We start from the raw sequence: 15,323 nt of genomic DNA, 5'->3' as shown, positions 1-15,323 counted from the left end.
GGGAAAAAAAAAATATATATATATATATATATATATATATATATATATATATATGTGTGTGTGTGTGTATATTTATATATAATATATGAATATATAATATAATGATATATTATGATATACATAAACTATATAAAATGTATATTAATTATATAAAAATATATATTTTAATTCCTTGGATAGGTGTATTTTTATTTTTTGCAGCTATTGTGAATGAATTTTTCCTTATTTCTTCTTTATAGGGTTCATTATTGGTGTACAAAAAAACCTATTCAGTTTTGAATATTTATTCTATATCCTGCTATTTTGCTATATTTGTTGATCAAATCTTATTGTCTTCAGGAATCTTTAGTTTTCAGAGGCTTTGGGATCATATTATCTGCAAATAGGGAAAATTTTATTTGTTCCTTTCCTGTTTGCTTTCCTTTTCTTTCATTCTCTTCCCTAATTGTTCTGACTTAAATTTCAGATACTATATTGAATAGGAGCACTGAAAGTGAGCATTCTTATCTCATTCCTAATTTTAGAGAAAATGCTTTTAGTTTTTCTCCATTCAGTATGAAGTTGGATGTAAGTTTTTAGTAGACAGCTTTCATTATATTGAGTTAGGATCATGCTATATATAGTCCCTTTAGGACTTTTATCGTAATAATGTTGAATTTTGTCAAAGGCTTTTTCTGCATCTATTGAGATGATCATGTAACTTTTATCCTTGATTCTATTTATATGGTGTTTTATGTTTATTGATTTGCATATGTCCAAACATTCTTGAATCTCTAGAACAAAACCAACTTGATCATGCTGTACGAACTTCTCAATGTGCTGCTGATTTCAATTTGCAAATATTTTATTGAGAATTTTTGAATGTATGTTCATCGTGGATATTGAGCTGTAATTTTTTGTTGATGTGACCTTATCCATTTTGGGTACCAGAATGACACTGGCTTTATTCAAGAATTTGGAAGTGTTCCTTTACTTTCTTTTTCATCGAATGGGTTGGGGAACATTGATTTTTTGATTGTAAAAGATCTTTTAACATGTATCAGTGAATTCATCCAGTCTTGGGCTTTTCTGTGTTTGGAGACTCTTTATTACTATTTCAATCTCATTGCTTATCATCTCTGTGTCTTGCTTCAGTGGTATTCTTCCGGGGCCATACTGAGCCACAGGGTAGTTTCCAACAAAATTGGTGTGGCAATATGTGCTGTGGTCTCCAGAGTACCCAAAGCAACAAGTTCAAGCATGACTTCCATAAGATGGCTCTTTGCTTCCTTATAAGCACTTCATTTATAAGTTGAGAAGCTCAGTACTTCTCAAGCTGTGCCATTACCAGATCAGCTAAGTTCAACTGCCTTTCCATGATGATTTTGTCCACTCTGTGTCTGGCTCTCCCTTACCCCTCTCCTTCGATGGACCACAATTGCAGCCAGTCTTGGTGCTGATGTATTCTTTCTTGACCTCTGTTCTACTGACTAGAATTTCTGGGTCTCTGATTGTTCGGTGTTCAAGATTAGTGAATCCCCTCAGTCATCCACCTTTCTAAATAGGCATTCTCCAGTTGCCTTGATTCCTAGATATAGAGAAGCTACAAGGTGCTGCTTCCCTCTACGCCACTATCTTGGATCCTTGGAATAATGCCTTTTTGTAAATGGGGAGGCTCTTCTTCTTTTTCTCCCTCTTATCCTTTTCTTTCGTTCTGGGGATTAAACTCAGGGTCTAGGGGTGCTAGGCAAGTACTCTACCACTGAACCATCTTCCCAGCTCCAGTGGATGCATTTCTTTAGTGAACACACCAAACCAGATTTTGTGTCCATGCCCAGGCAAGCCTCTATGTTGATTGAAGTTTTTCTTTGTATATTTCTCTCACTGGATTATGATACTTTTAACTCTACCTTTTTTACTGTATTATACCCAGGCATCAGCCAGCATCTAACACATTGAGTATTTGATGTCTGTCTGTTCATTGAATGAAATTAATGATTTAAGAAAAGAAGATATGGAATTCCTGTCACTCAAATCCTAAGCAGGTGACCATATGTCTCTATGGCCAGGTCATTTATTACAGAAGTTAATATCAACAAGTCACTTAAGATGTTATGACAATACATTACAAGCATCACTTATCTATTCCTTTTGGTTTGAATAATCCTAGTATTATCAATGCTACACTGGAGACAAATGAAATCAAGTTCAGCAATGTTGAATATGTTGTCTGAGCCTACATTGTTTGGGACACAAGTTTCCTTGGCTTCAAATCTTGGGCACTTTCTATCATGTTATGTCTTCCTTCATTTATTGATGGCCCATAAATTCTGAGTGCATAATTTGGACATTCACATGTTGATGAAACATGAAGGACATGATAGTTTTCTTGTGTTTTGAACCATATAACTTTTCCAAAGAGAGAATCTCACTCCAATAAGAAAACAACAAACACAAAGTCTCCTGAATAACAAAGACAAGTTTTCAACCATATTATTTCATCTACTGTGTTTTCATTTTTTAGTTAAATAGTAACCCAATTAGTAAAATTAGGTGTGTTATTTTCATTTGCTTGTTTTTAATGTTGGGGATGGAATCTAGGACTTCTCATATGCTCCTCATGCTCTCTCACTGAGCTGCCCTGCCAGCCCTAAAAATCATTTGGTGATTTGTAGTTAAAAAAAAAATCACTCTATGCCCAAATGACAGTAGACAACAGATAGAGAAAAATTGTGTGCAATAATTTCAAAATATGCTCAGAGACTCAGAATCTTACAATGTTTCAAAACATTCATGATAACTTTATTTACACTGTAATGTCATGAAGGAGACAGGTAAATGAATTTATTAATTATAATTGCTGTTAGCAACCCAATCTTGCTACGTTCGCCCTTAAAAAATGACCCAAGCTCAGGATTCTCATAATTATTTAAATACATGTCCTCCAACACACATGTGTTTGTATACAGATGAACATCTTTATCATATTTCAAAAATATATAGTTATTTGAAGAGATGACATCTTCTTTTTGATATTTTTCAATCTTATTGAGTAGTACTCACAGAAGGGAATCCACAGGCATTTGTCTTCAATACAGTCATTTGTAACCTGTTTGGATAATTGAACTGTCAACTTGGCTCCAGCCAGAATCCCCTGGCTATTCGACATTTGTTTGCTTTGCGGTAGTCAGTACTTCTGTTTTAATATGCCTTGTTAGTGCAAATAGCACTGCCTCAAAACTACTATTAAGGAGAAAAAAAATAGGGTTACACATGAGAACTAACTGCCAAAATAATGTATATATAATTGAAATGATAAGTAATCTGTCATCAAATCCAATGTATCAGTTTTATTTTTCTTACCAGAAATCTCCAGCCTGTCTCTCTTATGCTTCAGCTGTCTTTGTTAAGCATAAATATTTTAAATTTTAATTTTTTCATGTGTAGTAGATTGATGTTTTATAGCCTTATTTGTTCCAGAATAGTACCAGAAAGCATTCACAGTTGGATGAATTTGTGCAATTCTAAGAATTATTTATGTTTTCTTTTTTTTTTTTAATTTTTTTTTAAATTTTTTTTATTGGTTGTTCAAAACATTATAAAGCTCTTGACATATCATACTTCATACATTAGATTCAAGGTAGATACATTCTTTAAAAAAACAGCTAAACATATTCCATTAAAAAAGCATATTCTATCTCTTGACAAGTCTTTCAAAAATGAGTTCTGGGTTCAGTTTGACCATAGATGACTCTAGTAGGCCAAGATGTCAAGAACTTCAGGGATCACAAATAGCTAATACTACCTCAGGTTGACCAGGAATACAGACTTGGTTTCAATGCAGAAAGGCGACAATATAGTTGCTACTTCCATCAACCCACAAGCAATAAAAATTGAACTAAAATTTATTATAAGAAACACTTTCCTTCCAAAGTTTAAAAGAAGAGTTGCTGTTTGAACAGCCTCCATCTGTCTTAGATACTTGCTCAACACTACACTCATGCAAACTTTTGTGTTGGAAATTGCTAAAGTTGCAAATACATGATTGATCTTATCAGAATTAGAAAGCAAAGAAAGTGAAATATAACCTGATTCTGTAATTTAGGACAATTGTTTTCCTTTTTATGACCCTCTACAGGAATGTTAAAAGGAAGTTTCTTGCTTTGATTACACATTAAACTGCTCAATGCATTCTTCAATAAACAGTTAATAAAATATAGGACTTGAAATAACTAGTTTTTCTTTCCACTTATTTAACATTTATACCTTACTTAAAGATTTATGTATATATTGACCTCTAAATAGCATTCTTAGACCTCTTAGGTGATGTGATCTTTAGATTTTCAGGAAGCCACTGTTTCCAGCCCTCACCAAATAATCTCACCGTAGTTTATTGGGATAGGTGTGATCATGATACTTTGATTACTCTTAATTCTTAAACTGTGCTTAGATTTACAAGGCCATGGATGGCTTTTACACATTAGCAGGGAATGAGGAATCCAAGAGCAGGCTTGGGAAAGTACAATTTAGAGCCTAGAATTTCTAGGACTGAACTTCTCATTTGGAAATATAAATACAAAACCTGACTTTGATTATCTTCCTGGAGAAATGTTTGCAATTGTCATGTTAAAAATATAATCAGAGATGGCCACAGGCCCTCTGGAAAACTTGGTCCTGGGTTGCATTAGGTAGCAAATGTGACTCTGAGTAATCAGAAATTAAGTATTTGGAAGCATTTATTCAGGTGGAAAGAAGAGAACTATCTCAAGAAGGCACATGTAGTTCTGGTGGTCTTTGCTGAAGTTCTACACCATTCCTTCATTTATTCATTTATTCTGACACTTGTTTGGTAAGGACCTACCTGTCACTAGATAATGGAGATCAAGAGAGGGACATGGAAGCACCAACCCAAGCACTGACCCACCAAGAAATTAAGGACTGAGGAAAGTGATCAATAATAGGCTCCAAGTGAGAAATAATTTTGGAGTCTTGGAACGAAGAAGTCCAAGAATTTATGCAAAAAAAAAGTATTTGGGTGGGCATGACTAGAGAGAAGAGAGGTATAAAGTTGGCATACAGATATGTATCCTTTCATGGGAGAGTGAGTAGTTATTCCCAAATAATTCCTGATTCAAAGTCATGATAAAGTCAGTGCCAAAGGGTTTTTTTAAATATTCAACAAATATTTACTAAACCAAGAGCATGAAAATCAGAAACAAGAGCCATATAGTTAAGTAGAACCTAAAGTTGAAGTTGGTTGTTCAAGCAGGGGTCAGATGTCAAGAGTTTGAGCTCATTAGTTTTAATAACCAGATGGAAAAGTCAGAGAGAGCATTGTATGTGGTAGGTGTGAGCTTGCCCTGGGGCGTGCCTATCTTCATATTTGCTATAGACACATTCTCTCCACTTTGGGTAAAAAGGGCATAATCCATGTTTGCTGGCTAAAATTTCCTAAATTCTAAAGAGTATAGACAATCCAACCCCAGAGTTAGTCATTGCTCATAAGGCTGCCTTCCTTCAAGTGCATGTTACAAAGTAGAACAAGTCCTGCATAACCATTTGGTCACTTTATTCATGGGACATGACCAATATCTCCTTAAATATTATACTTTCATTCACTACTCAAGAAAAGTTCACTTTTAGCTGTGAAGGCATTTTCTCTGTTTCCAATAATATCTCTGAAAAGTTCATGGTCTGTGATCTTAATTATCATCATCATAATAAACTATCGTCTTTATTTTTGCTTCTGATTCCATATCCTGTTTCTCACTGAACATAATTTGTATCAGCCACAGTTCTACCTAGAACAATTCATCAAGGGTAAGAATCTTGAGGTCTTATATCCTCAGGTCCTTGTTCTCCAAACTCCAAATCTATCTAGATATAAGAAGAAAATAAACAAAATGTTTATTACAAAATAAAAATTTACTAAAAATGCACGTGCATTCGGGAGTACCTAATGCTCAAGGAGCTGTATATGGAATTCTGTATGCAATCCACGTCTTCTGTATATCTAAAAGCTACATTTCTCTATTGTACATATTACATAAAATAAAAATCTTCTCACCAATAAGCCTTCTCGCTAATCAACTATAAATAGCCACACACCCATTCTTGCTAAAATTTTGTGCCAAGCTCTTAGTTGCCATTTCAAGAATAATTGTCCTAAATAGCATACTTTATTTTTTTTCAGAATAGATGCTTTATAGATATAAAATCTATCCAGTATTGGATACTTTATAATATTAGTATTAATAGTTATGCTACTAACACTAATATGGTACATTCAACTGACATCTTTGAGAAATGCTATTTTTACACTTGTACACAACATAACTATTAAAATTGCATTAGTTGGAAATACAAAATAATGGAAACACAGTTCAGTTTTTCTAGAGTTAGTATAAAAACCTTAATGAATATATCTTTGTGATTTAGCTACCCAGAACCACCTTCAAGGAAAGTGATATTCCTCTGTGCTACTCAAGAGCATATATGAGTTTTAGGTTGCAAAACTTTCATTAAAATTTTATGTAACCATTCTCTGGAGCATGGACCTTGCATAATACCTTTCTATCAATGAATTATGCATGTCAGTTTCTATACTCACCCTATTTTTATGTTTAGTCTTTAAACATATTTATAGCAGGGTTCCCATAAACTCATTATGCTGTAAATGTGTTAAAATAAGTATACTGTGTCCCTGATTGAAAACAACAAAAAAGTATTATGGAGGGTCAAATTTACATGCATTAATATATAATCAGAAGCCCCCAACTGTGACTCACCATCAAAAATTGAAGACATTCAGAGACATAATCTGAAGATTTACAGAAATTTCTAGAGTGCCTAATGCCCAGATGCTATAAATTAAAGTTTAGGGTCTAGGGACTAAATTTTTAAAGGTAAAATACGTGAGATGATGTATGTATCAATTAGTTCAATTGTGGCAATCATTCCCGAATGTAGACATGTCAAAACATCACATCGTACACCTTAAATATATGTGATTTTTATTTGCCAGTTATACACTTCAATAAAGCTGAAAAATAAAATTTTAAATATTGGTAGTATCAAATAGGAATAGGTCCTAAACTTGAGGGCCAGACTCAAGAAATCTAAGGTAAGAATTTTCTATGACAAAGTCACCTTTATGTCCATATATTCTTTTGACTAGCTAAGCTTATATAATGCTATCTTTGGAGGTGCAATACCACCCTGAGTTTCAGTCACTTTCTAGAAACACTAAAATCATCATGAGACACAGCAAATTATACAAAGTAAACCCAGAAAAGAGCAAAGGTATAGGAATCAATGTCCAGAAAAAAAACAGGTGTAAGCTTCTATGGATCTTCTTCCTGTGGCATCACACATAGGATATACTTAATTCCCTCCATGATTAAATATAACAAAAAAGTGGTGTTATCTACCACTGAAACTCATTTGCATTTAATGCCCAAGATGTTTATGGGGTTCAGTTAAGTCACATACCTTTTGCCTTAGCCACTATTCCTAGTTCTGGGAATCATGGGAAGCTTCCTCAAGTCCAAGTTCTCAGACACTAATCAAGGTGCAGCCTAGAAACAGGCTTTCCTATGTAACTAGTTTCTGCACAGATGCTATATTTGGAAATGACTTGTTTCAATTTACATATATTTATTTCACATTGTTTATATGATTTTCATCTTCATATTGCCAACTGTGTGCTCAAATGTAAAACTGGAAAGAGATGTACACTCTTACACAGAACTCACACCCAGGTAGACTTAATGAATGCAAATAACCTGAGAGCATAGATAACAGTAAAAGGTAATAACATAGTTATGAAACAGTGAGTTTTTAGAATGTATTACCATTGCTACTAATTTTACTGATTTTTAATGATGGTTTCCTTGGAACCTGGTTTGCCAAATTCCTGAAAATTTAGATTCAGTGTGAGTTGGCTTTGGCACAGCCAAGAACACAAGCACCTATAAATCTTCTGTTCCCATAATGTCTACTAATACCTTATTGGCCAGTTCTTTATATTGAGGGCTGGGGCTGTGGAGTCCACATGTGGAAGTGAAGTAGAAGGACAGAAGGTTAACTAAAAAAAAAAAAAAAACTCTTATCTGCCACACAATCTTCTATTCTGAGTGTCATTATACAAGTATTACAGTGTTTTCACCTCCCATATCTTATTTAATCCCAACTTAATTTTATGGAAAAGGAAATTAAAGTCCCAGTTTTATTCATTTTAAATAGTTTGATTGACAGTGTTTCCTTAACCAATGCCTTTCACAGGAAGAGACTACAGACAAGGCAGAGAGGCCGTCTGTACTCAGGTTTTGATTTATTTAGGGGGTCCCAAATTTAAACTTAGAGCAGTGTTTCTCAGCAAAGAATAAAGCTAACCTTGCCAAGAGGCTGGTAACTTTTCACAGGATTTTTTAGTTTATGGTTCTGGCAATTTCTATACTTCTTTCCATGATTCTCTTTAAGGTCTCTTCTAACGTGGTCTGTGTATTGAAATGGAAGAAGTTCCATGTCGTTAGTCCATAGAGTTTGCTTACAATTTCCAAGTACCTCACAGACTCCAAAGGCTCTGCTATGTATGTGTATTTGTACAGCTGGGTCATTTAAAGCAACAGTCCAGAGCACTGCTACTTTCATTTTTATTCTGAAGAAACATAGCCTACTCCTAAGGTCAGTGAATATATGCTCTACTATGCCGGAGAAACCCTGTTGCTTTCATAACATTATGCCCACACTGGTAATGAAATAGAAACTGGGAGTCACCCCTTAACAGAGAAATCCTTGTGTGATTTATATATACTTCCCCACCATCCACAGAACCTCTCTTAAAAATAAACTAATTGCCTCTGAGCTGAAGTCTTTGAAAAGTATGGAGGCTCAAAGAAATGACCAGTCCCTGTGTTCTAGTGCTGAAGAAGGTCTCCAGGTGATGCTTCATTAGGAAGCACCCCACTGGTGCCACATCTGTCTCTTCCCCATCTTCTCTTTGCCTGCAGGTACTTTTCATGTATCCCACCTTGCATTAGGAGTCCCTTCAGGATAAGAACTTTATCTTTGCTGCCCATTTTATTTTTTTAGACCTTAAAGCCTGTAGTGAGAATAAGGACAGAAAAACAGGACTAGCAACCACTGTTTACAATTCACTTGTTAGAACCATTAGAGTATTTTTCTCACAGATCCATCACTCATGAAATCATTAATTCCATATCTGCAATTACTCCATGCCAACAAATGTTCTGGGGTGCTATCCCAGGAAACCCTCTTCATTCTTGCAGTAAGTATACAAACCTGTTCCCCTACCACCACTTACTTGGCTGCTTTGAAATTACCCCACCAAACCACTTTCCTGTCCATCACCTCCCAGTTCATGCCTTCGTGTAGTGGATTTAGTGCCTAGAGTTGCCATCCTTAACCTGCTACTACTTCAAATCTCAACTTTATTAGGATTTTCCTAGAAGACTATCCTTGATCCCACAGCCTGGGCTAGAAACCTATTAGCATTTCTACCATGTTCTATGGGCTGTGCCATTCTTAAATATATACCACACCATAATTGCTGATTAATTTGCACATCTCTACCAAATTTAAGCCCCTCAAACAGAAGAGACCTACTATTACTAGATTGTTGTTACCAGAACAAGATAGGATCTATCACCCAACAGGCCTTCATTCCTGCTTATTGAGTAAATCAATGGACATTTAAAAAGCTGCAGAGAGGCTGGGCACCATGATGCATGCCTGTAATCCCAGCAGCTCAGGAGGCTGAGATAAGAGGATTGCAAATTCAAAGCCAGCCTCCGCAAAAGCAAGGTGCTAAGCAACTCAGTGAGACCTCGTCTCTAAATAAAATACAAAATAGGGATGGGGATGTGGCTCAGTGATTGAGTGCCCTTGAATTCAATCCCTGATACCCCCCAAAAAAAATAAATGCTGCAGAGACATATTTCCCCACTTGAAACTGTCACTGTCAGTACCATATTTGCATATTAGAAATTTTGGCAACCATCTCCACTTGAAGTCCCAGTGGAAATCTACAAAGATAATTAATAATGGAAAAAAGCTTTATTCTTTTTGAAATATAATCCTTTAGTACAGTTAACTCTAATGTTTTCAAAGGATAATTCCATGAATCCTATAAACACCAAAGGGAAACTCCAAAATATACTGGAACCGTCTGAAATAGATACCCATTGATACTAAAAGTTTAGATTAAGATAAACTCTTCCATTTGTAGCCTCTTGAATAGGGAGAATTTACCAATGTGGTCTGTCTGTCCCTCTCAAGCAATGATAGGATTTTGTTGCTGAGGTCACTATATTCTTTTCGATTTTATCACATTGTCAAGGGCATCCCTCTGGCTTTCTATTTCAGATGCGTTATCTATATTTGACAAAATCATGATTATAATATGGCTCAAGTAAATGTATTTCATTGTGAGCTTTGGTTTTTCAATGCCTTCTCTTCTCACTAACTTTTGAATATTCCACAAGTTCTGATTGCTTAATATGTAACATGTTACATTCATTACACAGTGTATAAAAGAGATTCTATATGATTCCCAGCTGACAGGTGTCTTGCTAGGATTTTTCATAGTAAGAAAAATATACAATAAGAAGGCTTGGCAATACATTCCAAAAATTTTATACAAGTAGGTTTTTGATAAGTTGAACAAATAAGTCCATGAATAAATAGGCGTAAAGAGGTAAGATTAATGACTTCATGGAATAACTGTGTTAAAAAATAAATGAGTGTGAAATTATTCTAATTGTCCATATTAAGCTGTAGCAGTGTATCAACTAATGGATGCCCAGCTATTGAACATTGAAAGTTTTTTTAGAAACCTATTTTAATTAAAAAATATGATTACCAATATATACTATATACTTGAATCATCATACTTATTTTATGAGAGATTGTGTATACACTTGCTACTGCAAGATCCATTGTTCTCCCCATGTGAGTGATAGTCTACTAACCTAAACTGGCAGTATTTCTCAGAAATTCCTTCTGTACTCTGGGGTGAGCTGACTACAGAAGGAATCAGCATGGGTTTTGATCACTAATGTGAGAAAGAAGCCCTTATGTGCTGAAGGCTAGAATAAGAGACCACACACTATGGCTGAGATCATCTCTGCCCCGCTGATTTAATTTGTTGGGATGGTGTCACAGCTGTGTCACTTTTTCTCCTGTCTCCTGATAGCTCCTTCAACTTCTGAGTTCTATGATGGGTAGTGGATATGTCTATGGAGCTCACAAGGAGCTCACTGCTGCTATTCATCACTTCATCACATGTAATAGAGACCATAAGGACAAATGTGGCTTTAGTTTGTCCCCACAGATACCAGTTTGTATGCATTCACCCTTGGTTCACATCCACTACCTCTTTCTGATGACTGGTCTTCCTGATCTATGGGAACAACAGGTCCTCCATTTGACAAAGAGGCAATGGTTTTAATAGACTTATTCACAATTCCATATGGACTAAGCTCTATAATCAATCTCTTATTTCATGTAGATCATGGTGATCTTGATTCTTTGAACAAAACCTATTATATCCCCTTTTATATTCTGACTCATATAGGTTTTTATATGGCCTTCATGGCACACGTGCATTACCACTGACATGATTGATTATAATGATCCAAAGATCCTATAATATGCATTCTATAGTGTGAGGACTTGGAAGTGCATGTAGCATGAATGGTGAAATTTGGGGCATGTTGTCACTCTAGTATTCACTTATAGGCACTTATTTATATGGTTACTAAGAAACTAGGAAAAAAATATGCAATTTTAACAGGAAATTTCAGCACTTGGTAATTGGTAGAATAAATAGAAAGTCAGTGAAGTTATGCGGACATGAGTAACACTGTCAACCCATTTATTTTACCAACCTAACGTTACTATGACAATGATAGTGTGCTCCAAGAGCCTAAGACACATTCTTTTTAAGTGCACATAGAACATTCACTAAGGCTGCATTTTGAGCCTTAAAACAAGTCTTAAAAAATTTATAAGTAGTTGCTACTTTTGTAGCATTGGTAGATTTTGGAAGAAATGAAAATTGTTGAAATCAAAATTCAAATTCAGATTTGTGTGACTCCAAATCCCTCTTTCTTCCACTAAAAAACAAATAGAAATTGTTTGTGCACACATGTGAATGCCTGTGTGTGTGTGTGTGTTACATAAGACAAATATAGACTGCCGTGGAAGATTGCACAAGGAAGCATTTAATTACTAGGGTCAATAATTAAATGGTGGGGATGAAAGAAGTCCTTAAGTAGGAATTAATCTGAGAATAGAGTTTTGAGATATCAAAGGCAATTCATTGAAATAATTTTAAACATGAGGTTTACTATGTGTAATATTGAAGGGCATAAAAAGTCATGCTTGAGAACAGCTCAGTGTGACAGGCTATTTGAAGCTGTCCAAGAAGATGTAGCTACATGAGGATTTTGTAGCTGTCCTGTGAAAGGCCTCAAAAGCTATATAGAGAAGGTGACATTTTATCATGTAAGATATGGGAGCTATGAGTTATTTTTTATGGTTTGGCTATCTAATATGAGATTCATGTTCTAAAGTGATCATTGATAATAATGTAGGAAACAGTTTGGAGCAGGGAAAGAATGGCATGACCTCAAGATAGTGGGGAGATGACATAGAAAGTTGTGGTCCACAGACCAGCAGCATCAGTATCACCTTGGAGGTACTGTGAAATGCGGAGTGCCATCTCTTCCAAAACTTCAATGGACATGCAAATCACCTTAGCATATTTTTGAATTAGATAACAATTTAGAATTGGAGGGTTAGAAGCAAAGATAATATTTTTATGCAATTTTCAGGTGATGAGACTGTTATATGAATGCAAAATATGCTAATAAAGTTTTTGTCTATTAGAAAAGCAATATATGCTTGTTATTGTAAGTCTGCACAACACAGAAATGTGGAAAGGAGCAAAACCAATTTTTATCCATTTTTTTTTAATACCACAAAAAGAGCCACTATTAACAGTCTGGTCATTCAAGTCTTTTTTTTTTTTTTGCTCCATATTATAGAATCTTAGAAACATCAAAAATGGAACTTGAACTGAATGGTGATCAAATACAGTTAGATTTAGGGAACTTCAGGAAGAAAGCACATTTTTATACCGTTTTATACATGCCAGATATCAAAATACAAGTTTTGTTTTTCTAAAATGTCTCCCTTGAGCCTGGAGGAGTCTGTTATCCTGTGCCACTGTCATATAAATAATGTGGTACTTCAGATGTCTGTGTAGAGCCATCGGGAAGCAAGTATCCTCCATCATTCTCAGTGGGTTTACACAGAAAACATCACGGCATAGTCACTTCAAAGTTAACAAGAGCACTGTTGATCTGCTTAGGGACAGAGCTCAAGAGCACAGTTTGGTGACAATTCTGAGAGAGACATGGCTGTGGAGTTGGGTATAACTTGATGATGAACTAACTTTTCGATCATGATGTTGTAAAGCAAACAACAACAACAACCACAACAACAACAACAAAAACAAAAACAAATAAAAAAACACTTACACAGGGCTACATGCTTGCCCAGCCCTTTTTATGGCTTAGACAATAAACTCTGTTCTCACTCCTGGAAAGCATCCATTTCCTTTTTTTTTTTCCGTTCAAAGGAGCCAGGCAAACTGACAACCTTCCTGTCCTTGCAATGTAGGACTCAGGGCTCCACTTGTCTTTCACCTTGATCATGATTCAGCTCCATAAACTCCAATTAAAAACAAACAAACAAATAAATAAATAAATAAATAAATAACCATGAAAGTGGAAGACAATGGAGAAATGCCACATTCACATCATTGCCCCATCTCCCAACCTTTTCAGTCCTACTTTCTCTAATGGTATTTTTGTGTTGCATCTAGGATTTTATATGTCTTGGTTTGCATATTTTACTATATTATTTTTAAATATGAGGATGTTTCCAAAATAGGTTGTATTTGTGACCACATTATTTTTTAAGGAGAAGCCAGGGCATTATCCTGGCAAGTGAAAAATATTTCTGGCTCGCAAACAAACCCCTGTAAGAATCAGGAGTTTCTATGTCTCTATTAAGTAGTTTATTCTGTTTCAGTTGACAGAAATGAGTAGCTATAAGTGAGGTTGTCAAGTTTAACAACAACAACAACAAAAAAACACATAAAACACAGGTATACTTGAATTTCAGATAAACAACAAAGAGCCTTTGTGGTTTACATATGTCTTGTGAAATATTTAGGACATACTTACACTAAAAGGATATTCCTTTATTTTAAATCTGAAATTCAAATTTAACTGGGTATTGTGTATTGTTTTTTTCTGAAGATCCTATCTACAAGGCAACTTGTCCCCGAAAAATATCCTAGGCAATGGTGACAATTTTGTCCAAAGAACATTCCAGAAATCTCCCAGTTTGCTTGTTCCTCCTTCAGTGCATCTTTGCTTTGGGACCAAGGGGGAACAGGGAGCCCAGTGCCACTGGGCAGCTTGCTGGCTTCATGAGCACCATGGGGCTCTGCCTCCCCATAGGTTCTGCCTGCTGCTTTAGAAGTATCTGTTCTCTTAAAGAAACTTCATCCCCCCCTTTCCCCTTCCTCCATTCTATTGAAATTCCTTCTGTTTTTATGATATGCACCCTGCCTTCTGCCTTTGCTTTCCCTAGCTTCCACATGTAATAGAAAACATAGGACCCTTGACTTTCTGAGTTTGGCTTATTTCACTTAATGCTCTCAAGTTCCACCCATTTTCGTGAAAATAATTTCATTCTTCTTTATGTTTGAATAAAACTCCATTGTGTGTATGTGTGTGTGTGTATGTGTGTGTGTGTGTGTGAGAGAGAGAGAGAGTGTGTGTGTGTATCAGATTTTCTTTGTCTATTCATTTGTCCATTAACACCTAGGCTGGTTCTATAATTTGGCTGTTGTGAATTGTGCTGCTATAAACATAGATATTCATGTATCCCTTTAGTATTAGCTGATTTTAATTCTTTTGGAAAAAGTACTGAGGAGGGACTTAGCCTAGGACTGATGGTGGTTATATTCTTAGTCTTTTGAGGAAGGTCCATACTACTTAGTGATTGTCCTAATATGCAATTCCACCAACAGTGTAAAACTGTTCCTTTTCCCCCATATCCTCACCAGCATTTGATCCCAGTATCCTTGATGACTACCATTCTAATTGGAGTGAGAGGAAATCTCTTTTTTTTTCTTTTTTTTTACCTAGGGGTCTATGTATTCCATTTAATTGCTCCATCAGTAGCTTTTCAATTTAATCTTTCTTAGAATTTCTACTTTCTTTTTATTTATTTATTTATTTATT

The sequence above is a fragment of the Marmota marmota genome, unplaced genomic scaffold (assembly GCF_001458135.2).
Source record: "Marmota marmota marmota unplaced genomic scaffold, marMar, whole genome shotgun sequence".
Taxonomy (NCBI): domain Eukaryota; kingdom Metazoa; phylum Chordata; class Mammalia; order Rodentia; family Sciuridae; genus Marmota; species Marmota marmota.
The sequence above is the reverse complement of the archived record's forward strand: the minus strand, read 5'-3'. Positions refer to the sequence as shown.